Consider the following 12,837-nt stretch of genomic DNA (forward strand, 5'->3'; position numbering starts at 1 on the left):
GGCTTGGGCTGTTTTCCTGGAGCATCGGAGGCTGAGGGGTGACCTTATTGAGGTTTATAAAATCATGAGGGAGCATGGATTGGGTGGAGAGTCTTTTTTTTTCCCCAAAGGTAGGGAAGTCCAGAACTGGAGGGCATAGGTTTAGGGTGAGAGGGGAACGATTTAAAAGGGACTCTAAGGAGCAACTTTTTCCACCAGAGGGTGGTACGTGTATGGAATGAGCTGCCAGAGGAAGTGGTGGAGGCTGGTACAATGACAGCATTTAAAAGGCGTCTGGAATGGGGACATAAATATGAAGGATTTGGAGGGATATTTTGCCAAGTGCTGGCAAATGGACTAGATTAGGTTCGGATATCTGGTTGGCCGGATGGGTTGGACCGAAGGGTCTGTTTCACAGAATCCATAGAATTACAGATTCCCAACAGTGTGGAAACAGGTCCTTCGGCTCAAAGAGTTCCACACCGACCCTCCGAAGAGTAAATCACCGAGACCCATCACTCTCAATTTCCCCTGACTAATGCACCTAACCTCACATCCCTGAACACTGTGGGACAATTTAGCACGGCCAATCCACCCTCTCCTCACATCCCTGAACACTATGGGACAATTTAGCATGGCCAATCCACCCTAACCCACACATCCCTGGACACTATGGACAATTTAGCATGGCCAATCCACCCTAACCTGCACACCCCCTGAACACTATGTGTATTTTAGCATGGCCAATCCACCCTGAACCTGCACATCCCTGAACACTATGGGTAATTTAGCATGGCCAATCCACCCTAACCTGCACATCCCTGAGCACTATGGGTAATTTAGCATGGCTAATCCACCCTAACCTGCACATCCCTGAACACTATGGGACAAATTAGGCAGGGTCAATCCACCCTAACCTACACATCCCTGAGCACTATGGGTAATTTAACACAGCCAATCCACCCTTAACCTGCACATCCCTAAGCACTATTGGTAATTTAACATGGCCAATCCATACTAACCTGCACATCCCTGAGCACTTTGGGTAATTTAGCATGGCCAATCCATCCTGACCTACACACCCCTGAACACTATGGGTAATTTAACACTGCCAATCCACCCTAAACCTGCACATCCCTGAATACTATGGGACAATTTAACATGGCGAATGCATGTCCTGTACAACCTCAATGTGTCGGCAGCTCTTCATTAGGTAGTGGCACCACCAGGTTATGATTAACCAAACTCAACAAATGCACGACATTGCTGAGGAGGGAGGGTTGGAACTATATTGAGGGAATAAAGACATCATGTATCTCCCAGCCACTGAACATTGTTCGAGTCAAGGCAGATCTGTGGAATAGGCCAAAAGCAACGCTGTGGCTAATGCCACCGAAGCTTGCCTTGACAGCTCCCAGAGACAAGAGGCGATGGTTTGACCCGCTGCACTCAATATCGCGTCGTAGCAGTTTTTTTAAAAAAAAAGGATTTGCATTCCAGCAGTCTTGAGGTGGATTGGTTCATCATTTCCACCTTTCACCCGATCTGTAGCAGGTTTTCACTTCGGGTTGTGTAAGAGTCTGAACACCATCATTATGGGCTTATCGTTCAGTCAGATGAACTGACAGACAAAGCCACTTGCACAAGGCCAATGTTCGGTGCAATGGGGCACGCCCGTGGTGAACCTTAACACATAAGGACTAGGAGCTGGAGTAGGCCGTCTGACCCCCTTCAAGCCTGCCCCCACCCTTCCACAGGGTCACGGCTGATCGCTCTTATGGACTCAGCTCCCGCCCTCTCCCCCTTCATTCCTTTACTGCTCCAAAAATGGTCGATCTCAGCGTTAAAAACATTCCTTGAGGAAGCCTCAACCACTTGCACTGCATTCCACCGATTCCCAATCCTCTGGGAGAAGAGGTTCCTCCTCAATCTGCTCCCCCCTCCCTCATTTGGAGGCTACACCCTCTTGTCCTATTTTCACCGGCCAGTGGAAACATCCTCTCTACCTCAATCCTATCTATTCCCTTCACAATTTTATATGTTTCTATAAGATCTACCCCCCCAACCCCAGTGTTCTGAATTCCAATGAATATAATCCCAGTCTCTCCTCATAAACCAACCCCCTCAACACGGAATCAAACCCAGTGAACCCCCTCCGCACCCCCCTCCAGTGCCTGTCCGTCCTGTCTCAAGTGAGGAGACCAAAACTGCACACAGTCCTCCAGGTGTGGTCTCACCAGCTCCCTGTATCATAACCTCCCTGCTTTTAAACTCCATCCCTCTAGCAATGGAGGACAGAGCTCCATCTGCCTTCCTCATTCCCTGCTGTACCTGCAGGCCGTATATCTCTACGACCAACCTTCCGAGATTCATGTACAAGGACACCCAGGTCCCTCTGCACAGCAGCGTGCCAGAAGTTCCTCCTGTTCATGTAATAATCCTTGTTACTGTTACTCCTCCCAAGATGGATGACTCTACATTTATTCACATTATACTCCATCTCCCCCACCTTTCCCCACTCACCTTCATCTATCCTTTGCAAAGTTTCCCAGTTCTCTGCACACTTTTGCTCTCGTGTCATCCGCAAACCTTGACACACTACACGTGGTTCCCCAGCTCCAAACCATCTGTGTAACTTGGGAATAATTGCGGTCCCATTGCTGATCCCTGAGGTACACCATGAGTCACTGATTGCGAACCACAACAGCACTCAGTCGCCCTCACTCTTTGCTTCCTGTGGTTAATCAATCGTCAATCCATGTTAATACATTGCCCGTAAGATCTTGCATCGTTACCTCCGGCAGCTCCCTGACGAAGGAGCGTCGCTTCGAAAGCTCGTGCTTCCAAATAAACCTGTTGGACGGTAACTGGGCGTGGTGTCATTTTTTTTAGATTAGATTTGATTACTTACAGTGTGGAAACAGGCCCTTCGGCCCAACAAGTCCACACCGCCCCGCCGAAGCGTAACCCACCCATACCCCTACATCTACATTTACCCCTTACCTAACACTACGGGCAATTTAGCATGGCCAATTCACCTGGCCTGCACATCTTTGGACTGTGGGAGGAAGCCGGAGCACACGGAGGAAACCCACGCAGACACGGGGAGAACGTGCAAACTCCACACAGTCAGTCGCCTGAGGCGGGAATTGAACCCGGGTCTCAGGCGCTGTGAGGCAGCAGTGCTAACCACTGTGCCACCGTGCCGCCCACACCTTGTTCCCCCCCCCCAGTCCAATACCAGTACCTCCCTATCACATTTATCTTAGTCAGCAGCCTTTTAAACAGAGGTGTGTGTGTGCGTGTGCAGGTCGAGTTTAATTTGGATAAATGCGAGGTGCTGCATTTTGGTCAAACCAGCAAGGGCAGGACTTAAAGGCAGGGCCATGGGTAGTGCTGTAGAGCAGAGGGGCCTAGGGATTCAGGTACCAGGTCCTTTGGAGTTTGTGTCACATATAGACAGAGTGGTTCAGAAGGCATTTAGCTCGCTTACCTCAAGGGCCCAGTGATGTCTGCTGAACTTGTCAGGACAGTCCAGCCCTCTCTTTGACCCCCGACCCTCAGATACACCCCCCCCCGCCTCAATCAGTTGGCGAGCTCCCTCTACAGGGGGCTGACCAATCGGGACCCGGATCGCAGGTTTGAGTTATTGCTGTCACACCCACCCGAGGACAGTGAACGGTTTTGTTGCGGTGAGCAGATCGTAACACACAGCTCAGAGGGTGATAGAACAGAGCGAGAAGCAGAACAAGGTCACAGCTCAACAGGTGGAGAACAGGAAAGCAAGGACGCCATTCGATTTGAAAACACGAGGGGGCCGTTCAGCAGTCTAAGAACATCGGGGGTTGGAGGGGGAGGAAGCTGTTCTTGAACCTGTTGTGTTTAAGCGTTTGTATCTTCCGTCTGAGGGGAGAGATTGGAAGAGAGTGCATCTGGGGTGGGAGGGGTCTTTGATAATGTCCCAGTGCAGCGGGAAGCCTATTTATCCTATCCATGCCCCCTCATAATTTTGTAAACCTCTATAAGGTCACCCCTCAGCCTCCGACGCTCCAGGGAAAACAGCCCCAGCCTGTTCAGCCTCTCCCTGTAGCTCAGATCCTCCAACCCTGGCAACATCCTTGTAAATCTTTTCTGAACCCTTTCAAGTTTCACAACATCTTTCCGATAGGAAGGAGACCAGAATTGCACGCAATATTCCAACAGGGATGTGCAGGTTAGGGTGGATTGGCCATGTTAGATTTCCCACAATGCTCTGGGATGTGCAGGTTAGGGTGGATTGGTCGTGGGGAATTGTCCAGGGATGTGCAGGTTTGGTTAGGTTGGCCGTGCTAAATTACCCCACAGTGTGCAGGGCATTGTGGATTGGCCACTGGAAATATACGGTTTCAGGGGTGCGTCTGGGTGGGATACTCTTCAGAGGGTCAGTGTGGACCCGGTTGGCTGAATGGCCTGAATCCGCACTGTGACAGCTCTCGAATACCCTTTTGTTTTGTAGGTGCGTGCAGGGAATTTGACTTTTGAAACCAGCAGAGCTGTACGTTGACGGTTCACAGCTGGTTGCCTGCCATTGACTTGTAATAGTTTGTCATTCTTATTAAGTGCAGGGGTCTCTGTGCTTTTTAATCAATGCAGAGCAGATAAATTGGGGAACTCTGTATTGCAGAAGGACAAACTACGTCAGCACAGACTCGGAGGGCCTGTCCCTGTGTTTTGTTCGGGCACCAGATCCATTAGGAACTCAGTCGGTTTCGCTAGAGGAGGGGGTCAGTCATCGACGTTGACCCATGGCTTCAGACTGGCATCGCTGACTGGTTGGCAAGGCGGGTGGCTGCAGAGATGAGCGTGCCCATGCAGGCGAGCCTACCATCACCCTGACTCTCTGTGAAGGTAGAGGGTGTGGCTGCTATGCCAGGACAGCGGGCATCCTGACGTTGCAGGATGCCAATGACAGTTTACCCAGTGCCCTCTTCCCCCACCACCCCCCCCCCCAATTCCTGGAGATATTCGTACAACTGCTCAGAGCCCTCAATCTAAACGCTCTCCATTTCATACGTCATATTCTTCCAAATCTGCTCTGCTTTGCAGACCTTGGTGTCACAGGACATGGGCGTCGTTGGCTGGTTTCCCCCTAGTTGCCCCCCTTGAGAAGGTGGGGGAGAGCCGCCATCTTGAACCGCTGCATTCCCGTGTGGCTAGGGACCCCCCCACATAGGGAGGGAGTCCCAGGATTCTGACCCGACGACACTGAAGGAACGGCCGATATATTTCCGAGTCGTGGACGGTGAGGGGCTCGGAGGGGAACGTGCAGGGGGGTGGTGTTGCCATGTACCTGCTGCCCCTTGTCCTTCCAGATGGAAGTGGCCGTGGGGTTTGGAAGGTGCTGTCTGAGGAGCCTGGGGGAGTTGCTGCAGTGTGTCTTGTAGATGGTACCCACTGCTGTTACTGAGCGTCGGGGGGGGGCGAAGGGAGTGGGTGTTTGTGGGTGTGGGGGCAATTGAGCAAGGGGGGGGGGATGGTTACTGCTCCTGGTCTGTCACAGCGATTCTCCACAGTGTGTATAGCAGCTGACAATTTCTTTCTCTCTCTCTCTCTCTTGCAGAAGCCTATCAGTTATACGGTTAATGTTCTACCATCGACAATGTACAGTAGTCAGCTTGAACCAAGGCCGTCCTTGCTAAGACTTCAAGCGCAGCAGGTTATCATCTTTTATCAGTTATGAGAAATATTCTGTATCTCACAAACTGGGATTTACAACAAGCTGGCGTGCTGTAAAAATATCACCAGGAATTTCACAAGGTTTCATGTCTCACTCACACACACACACTTACGTGGACACACACTCTCACTCACACAGTACACATGCACATACACTCAATTGCGCGCGCGCACACACACACACACACAGTCACACACACACTCTCGCTCACACAGTACACATGCACACACACTCAATCGCACACATTCTCACACATGCTGTCTCACACGCACACACACTCAATCGAGCACACACACACACTCACATGCATACATACCCTCACACAGACACAGATACACACACTCACACAGACACACTAATTCACACACATTCTCACTCAGACGCAGAAAAACACACATACACAGACACAGTCTCTCAGATACACACATACACAATCTCTCTCATGCACACAAACACACACGCTTGCGCACACACACAGACACGCATGCATGGACACACACGCGCGCGCACACACACACACACATATGCATGGATACACATGCACACACACTCTCACATACACACTGAAATGCACACACTCTCACATGCACACACGCTCAAACACATGCACACATAGAAACACATACTCATACACATGCATATGTGTGCACACACAGACACACACTCTCACACATTCTCACACAAACACACACTCTCACACACGCGTGCATACACACACACTCATGCACGAGCGCATACACACACACGCGCATACACACACTCATGCACGCCCGCATACACACACACACACACACTCATGCAAGCATACACACACGCGTGCATACACTCACGCACGCATGCGTGCATACACACACGTGCACACACACACTCACGCACGCGCACATACACACACTCGCGCGCATACACACACACACTCATGCAAGCATACACACACGCGTGCATACACACACGCACGCATACATACACACACATGTGCGCATACACAGCACGCATACACACACACACACACACACGTGAGAAGAGAGACATTTAGAAAACACACAAGGAGCAAATTCATTTTACACAGAGGGTGGTTCGTGTGTGGAATGAATTTCCTGAGGAAGTGGTCGATGCAGACACAGTTACAATGTTGAAGGGACATTTGGATGAGTCCATGAACAGGAAAGGTTCGGAGGGATGTGGGCCAGGAGCAGGCAGGTGGGACTAGTTTAGTTTGGGGAATCATGGACTGGTTGGGCCGAAGGGCCTGTTTCTGTGCCGTATGACTCCATGAACATGGGCACCTCAGAGAAAGAGGCTGAGGAAGTAATCAGGGGAAACCAGGAAATGGCGGAGGATTTGAATCAATAAACAGTTGTCATGGTAACCAGCACTAATGGCATTCCAAAATTCCTAAATAATGAAGTAAGAGGGGAGGAAGTGACTACAATAACAAGTTTCCCTCATTTTCCTTTCCTCTGACTGCTCTTAAGGCTGTTAAATCCCCAGGATCAAGTGGACACATTCTGGGATTTTCTCAGAAATACTGAGGTAATGGATGCCCTGGTAGTAAACTTCTGGCAATCCCTAAGATTCTAGAAAAGTCCCAGAGGGTTGGAAAGCTGCCGAGGTAACGCCCTTATTCAAAAAGGGGTAGTGCAAAACAACCAGAGGCAAAGTAGCAGGAGACCAGAATTGCACGCAAATATTCCAACAGTGGCCTAACCAATGTCCTGTCCAGCCGGAACATGACCTCCCAGCTCCTGTACTCAATACTCTGACCAATAAAGGAAAGCATACCAAACGCCTTCTTCACTATCCTATCTACCTGCGACTCCACTTTCAAGGAGCTATGAACCTGCACTCCAAGGTCTCTTTGTTCAGCAACACTCCCTAGGACCTTGCCATTAAGTGTATAAGTCCTGCTAAGATTTGCTTTCCCAAAATGCAGCACCTCGCATTTATCTGAATTAAACTCCATCTGCCACTTCTCAGCCCATTGGCCCATCTGGTCCAGATCCTGTTGTAATCTGAGGTAACCCTCTTCGCTGCCCACTACACCTCCGATTTTGGTGCCATCTGCAAACGAACTAACTGTATCTCTTATGCTCGCATCGAAATCATTTATGTAAATGACAAAAAGTAGAGGACCCAGCACCGATCCTTGTGGCACCCCACTGGTCACAGGCCTCCAGTCTGAAAAACAATCCTCCACCACCACCCTCTGTCTTCTACCTTTGAGTGGGAAAGACGTTGTGAAACCTGAAAGGGTTCAGAAAAGATTTACAAGGCTATTGCCAGGGTTGGAGGGTTTGAGCTACAGGGAGAGGCTGAACAGGCTGGGGCTGTTTTCCCTGGAGCGTCGGAGGCTGAGGGGTGACCTTATAGAGGTTTACAAAATTATGAGGGGGCATGGATAGGATAAATAGACAAAGTCTTTTCCCTGGGGTCGGGGAGTCCAGAACTAGAGGCCATAGGTTTAGGGTGAGAGGGGAAAGATATAAAAGAGACCTAAGGGGCAACGTTTTCACGTAGAGGGTGGTACTTGCATGGAATGAGTTGCCAGAGGAAGTGGTGGAGGCTGGTACAATTACAACATTTAAGAGGCATTTGGATGTGTATATGAATAGGAAGGGTTTGGAGGGATATGGGCCGGGTGCTGGCAGGTGGGACTAGATTGGGTTGGGATATCTGGGTCAGCATGGACGGGTTGGACCGAAGGATCTGTTTCTGTGCCGTACGTCTCTATGACTCTACCTCTGTCATTGGGAAAATGTAAGATGCCATCTCAAAGCCGAGCATTTAGGAATACATAATATGATTAATCAGAGTCAGGACAGTCTTGTGACAAGCCTTACCAATTTTTTGGAATTCCCAGAGCAGGGATGATAACAAGCAAGCAGTGGGTTTGGATTTTCAGAAGACATTTCATAAGGTACCCCCCACACATACACATTAGACAACTTAAGGGGAGACTACAGTGCTGGAGGGAGAGCATTAACATGATAAAGATTTGAAACGTTAGCTCTCTCTCTCTCTCTCTGTGATTGCTGCCTGACCCACTGTGATCGCCAGTCTGTTGTTTTCAACGTGAATGTGGGGTTGGTTAACCAACAGAGGACGATATAAGTTGGGCTTAAGGGGCTGATTTTCAGGATGGTAACTAAGGATCACAGGGATCGGGGTTGGGGCCACATTTATTCACAAAAATACTAATGGCTTGGAGCACGCCAGCGAACGTGCTGTTGCCAAGTTTGAAGAGGATGTTTGGGAGGGCAAGCGGTGAGGATAGCAGAGGGATATGGAGAGGCTTTAGTGAGTTTTGAGAAGATTTGTAGCTCAGGTTGAGGTTCTGGATGTAGGTTTGCTCGCTGAGCTGGAAGGTTCATTTCCAGACGTTTCGTCACCCTACTCGGTAACATCTTCAGTGGGCCTCAGGCGAAGCACTGCTGATAATTCCTGCTTTTATTTATATGTTTGGGTTGTTGATGTCATTTACTGTGGTGAAGTCACTTCCTGTTCCTTTTCTCAGGGGGTGGTAGATGGGGTCTAACTCGATGTGTTTGTTGATATCTACCATCTACCACAGGAAATGACATCACCAACCCAAACATATAAACAGAAAGCAGGAATCATGTGCGGTGCTTCGCCTGAGGCCCACTGAAGATGTTACCTAATAGGGTGGCGAAACGTCTGGAAATGAACCTTCCAGCTCAGTGAGGGACAGGTTAAGTGAGGGGGCTGGTGGAATATAATGTAGGGTAACAGCAGGAAGTGGAGAAGAGCTGAATATTATTTAAAGGCAGAAAAACCGCAGAAAGCTACGCGCAGACGGATTTGGGAATCCTCGGGCATAAATCACGGAGAGCTAACATCCAAGTTCAACAGGGAATAGGGAAGGTAAATGAAATATGCCATTTTTATTTCAAAGGGAATGGAGTGTAAAAGTAGGAAGGTCCAGCTAAAACTGCACAAGGCACTCTAGTCAGACCACAGCTGGAATACCGTGAATGGGTTTTGGGGTCCCGTATCCAAGCAGAGATAGACTGGCCATCGGAGGCAGTCGGCTGATCCTGGGGTGGAGGGACTGTCTCAGGAGGAGAGGGTTGACTAGGTCGGGGCCTGTACTCAATTAGAAAAACAAGAGGCAACCTGATTGAAACAGAGGAGGTTCTCGTGTGGAACTAGGAAGTCGTTTCTGCTTATGGGAGGGTTCCGGTTAAGAACAGCATCATCTCACTGTCAGGAGTCTTCCAGTTCGGACAGTGAGATGATGTGGAGGGATTTCGACTCTCGTACGGCCTGTGGAATTCTTCACCGGGGAAAGCCGGTTGGTTGAGCCTGAAATTGTCTTTGAATCAATTGGATGGGGAAAGTGGGAGTTGAGATCAGTGGCAGAGCAGACTCAGTGGGCTGAATGACCCGACTGCTGTAACTAGAATGGACGCTGTGAAGGTCAGCGATGTGGAACGAGAGAGTGGCTCAGTGGATGTTTACGTTTCCTTTACCTGCAGTGCAAGGGTGCTTAGGGGCTGTTCCAATCTGGGAGCACCATAGTACGCTATTCCCCCGGCATCCTGCCCAATATCTACTCAACGTCACAAACACAAACCTCAATTCAACCGCTCTCGCTCTAGCGGGAGATCGACGTTTACCAATTGGGTGCCAACTGCTTCCCCGCCCCACGCCCCCACCAAGCAGCTGTGAGGCTGGTGGAGATGGGCGCCAGTGGGAAAGTGGCTATATAAATGCAAGTAAGATTGGCCTCCCCCAGACTGTTTGCTGCCCCCCTCCCTCAGCTGGGGCTGTGGATGGCACACTTTCTGGCAAAGCAGACAGAAAGTCTCCCATCCAATCTGGGTCCAACCCCCACCCTAACCCCCCCCCCCATCCAATCTGGGACCAACCCCCACCCTAAACCCCCCCCCCCTACCCAATCTGGGACCAACCCCCACCCTAACCCCCTCCCCCCCCACCACCCAATCTGGGACCAACCCCCACCCTAACCCCCCCCCCACCACCCAATCTGTGTCCAACACCCCACCCTGACCCCCCCCCCAATCCAATCTGAGTCCAACACCCCGACTTCCCCACCCAATCTGTGTCCAACACTCCACCCTGACCCCCTCCAACCCAATCCACCCCCCCTCCTCCCCCACGAGCACTTGCTGAAGTTGGGTCTTGGAAGAGATCCTGCCCTGGGAGGGCTTGGTGTGGAAAGTGAAAGTCTTTTCTGCTGCCCACGCGACTCCAACAATCTCTTCACGTTCCCGTTGCTGGGTTAGATAAGGGTCACACCCCTCTGTCACGTATCAGTGGCCTGACCTTCACCAGCGTGCCAGACTTCAGGAACGCCATCGATAGCTGGAGCTTGGACTATGGGCTGCCATCCAAGCGCAATCAGCCTGCCTTTGGGATGCTGTCCCGCAGCAGACAAGGCCATTCCTCGATGCCCTTCCTCTCGGCAAACCGCTTGGCGTGGGAGCCCCGGGATGAGGGGTGTTCCCGTGGGAGCGGGAAGGCAATTGGGCAGTGGGAGTCTTCAGGCTGGACTCTCGTGCGAGGCTGACCACCAAGTTGGGAGACATCTCAGGCCCCTTTCTCGGGGCAGGGAGGCTACGTGGGTGGGTGGGGTGAGCTAAACACTGAGGTGGGGGGTGCGGGGTGGATGGTGAGCGGTCAACCAGGTCGGGAGGGGGTCACGGCTCGGGGTAGTGACGTACAGAGGCTGGGAGAGGGTTGGTACGATTGGCAGAGGAGGAGTGAGGGTGAGGCCTTTCAAGGGCACAGCTGAGGCCTGGCCTGTCCCTGTCCTTGGACTTGTCACGGCTCAGGGGGCATAGCTTTACCCCTCGCGGAGGGCTCACAACACCACTCCCCTCCCTTCCTCCTCGAGATTGCTCTGGAAGAGTTCTGTCTTTGCCCTGGACCCTTACCGTGTCGACATTCGGCCTACCCGTCGACATTCGGCCTACCCGTCGACATTCGGCCTACCCGTCCAGGCTCAGGCTGGAGACCCATTCCTTTGTCAGGTTCGTGCACGGGATGAGGGCATCGCTGGCTAGGCCGGCATTTATTGCCCCTCCCTTAATTGCCCCTCAGGGCAGTTCAGCGTCAACCACACCTCGCTGTGGGTCTGAGTCACGTGTAGGCCCAAGACCAGGTAAGGAAGGCCGTTTCCTTCCCTCGGGGGCGTGGGTGGACCAGATGGGTTTTTCCGACAATCGGCAATCATCATTCGACCATTAATTCCAGATTTTAAAAACCGAGTTCAAATTCCACCATCGGGAATTTGAGCATCATTTGAACCCAGCTCCGCAGAACCCGACCGTGCACTGATAATATTGAGAGTTGGGTTCTTCCCCTGGGTCTGGGCCTCCACGTTGACTCCAGACCGATAGTGACCTGACTGGCTCCAAACTGCCCTCCGGGAGATTGGAGATGGACATCAAACGCTGATCTCGCAAAGTGACGCCTGGATCATGGACACCTCATAGAGAAATCACTGCCTCCCCAACACACTCCCTACTGAACGCCAGCAAGGGGCTCAGCAACTAGTGCACAATGTCTGTAGAAAGATGGGCCGAATGTGCGTCAGATTCAAGGCGTGCAGCCTGCAGCTGGGCTGCAGGGAATAAATACCTGGAGGCTCCACTAAGGGGAGCCACACATCCACAAAACTGAGCTGAAGCCGCCGCTGGGGAACCAGCAGGAAGCAGGGAGGGAGGGGGGAGAAGGAGGGGGTGGAGGAGGAGACGGAGGGGGAGGAGGAGAGGGGGGGAAGGGGATGGGGAGGAGGGGGGGAAGGAGGGGGAAGGGGAATGGAGAGGAGGGGAGGAGAGGGAGGGGGGGAAGAGAGGGAGGAGGGGGGAAGAGAGGGAGGAGGGGGGAAGAGAGGGAGGAGGGGGAAAGGGGATGGGGAGGAGGGGGAGGGGGAATGGGAGGAGGGGGCGGAGGGGAGGGGGAGGAAGAGGGAGGAGGGGGAAAGGGGATGGGGAGGAAGGGGGGGAGAGGGGATGGAGAGGGGGAAGGGGAGGAGAGGAAGTGGGGAGGAGAAGTGGGGAGGAGAAGTGGAGGGGAGGATGGAGGGGTAGAAACGGGGAAGGGGGGAGGTGGAAGGGGAAGGGGGAGGGGGAGGGAGAGGAGGGGATGGACAGGGAGAG

Source organism: Chiloscyllium punctatum, chromosome 35, assembly GCF_047496795.1.
Source record: "Chiloscyllium punctatum isolate Juve2018m chromosome 35, sChiPun1.3, whole genome shotgun sequence".
Classification (NCBI taxonomy): domain Eukaryota; kingdom Metazoa; phylum Chordata; class Chondrichthyes; order Orectolobiformes; family Hemiscylliidae; genus Chiloscyllium; species Chiloscyllium punctatum.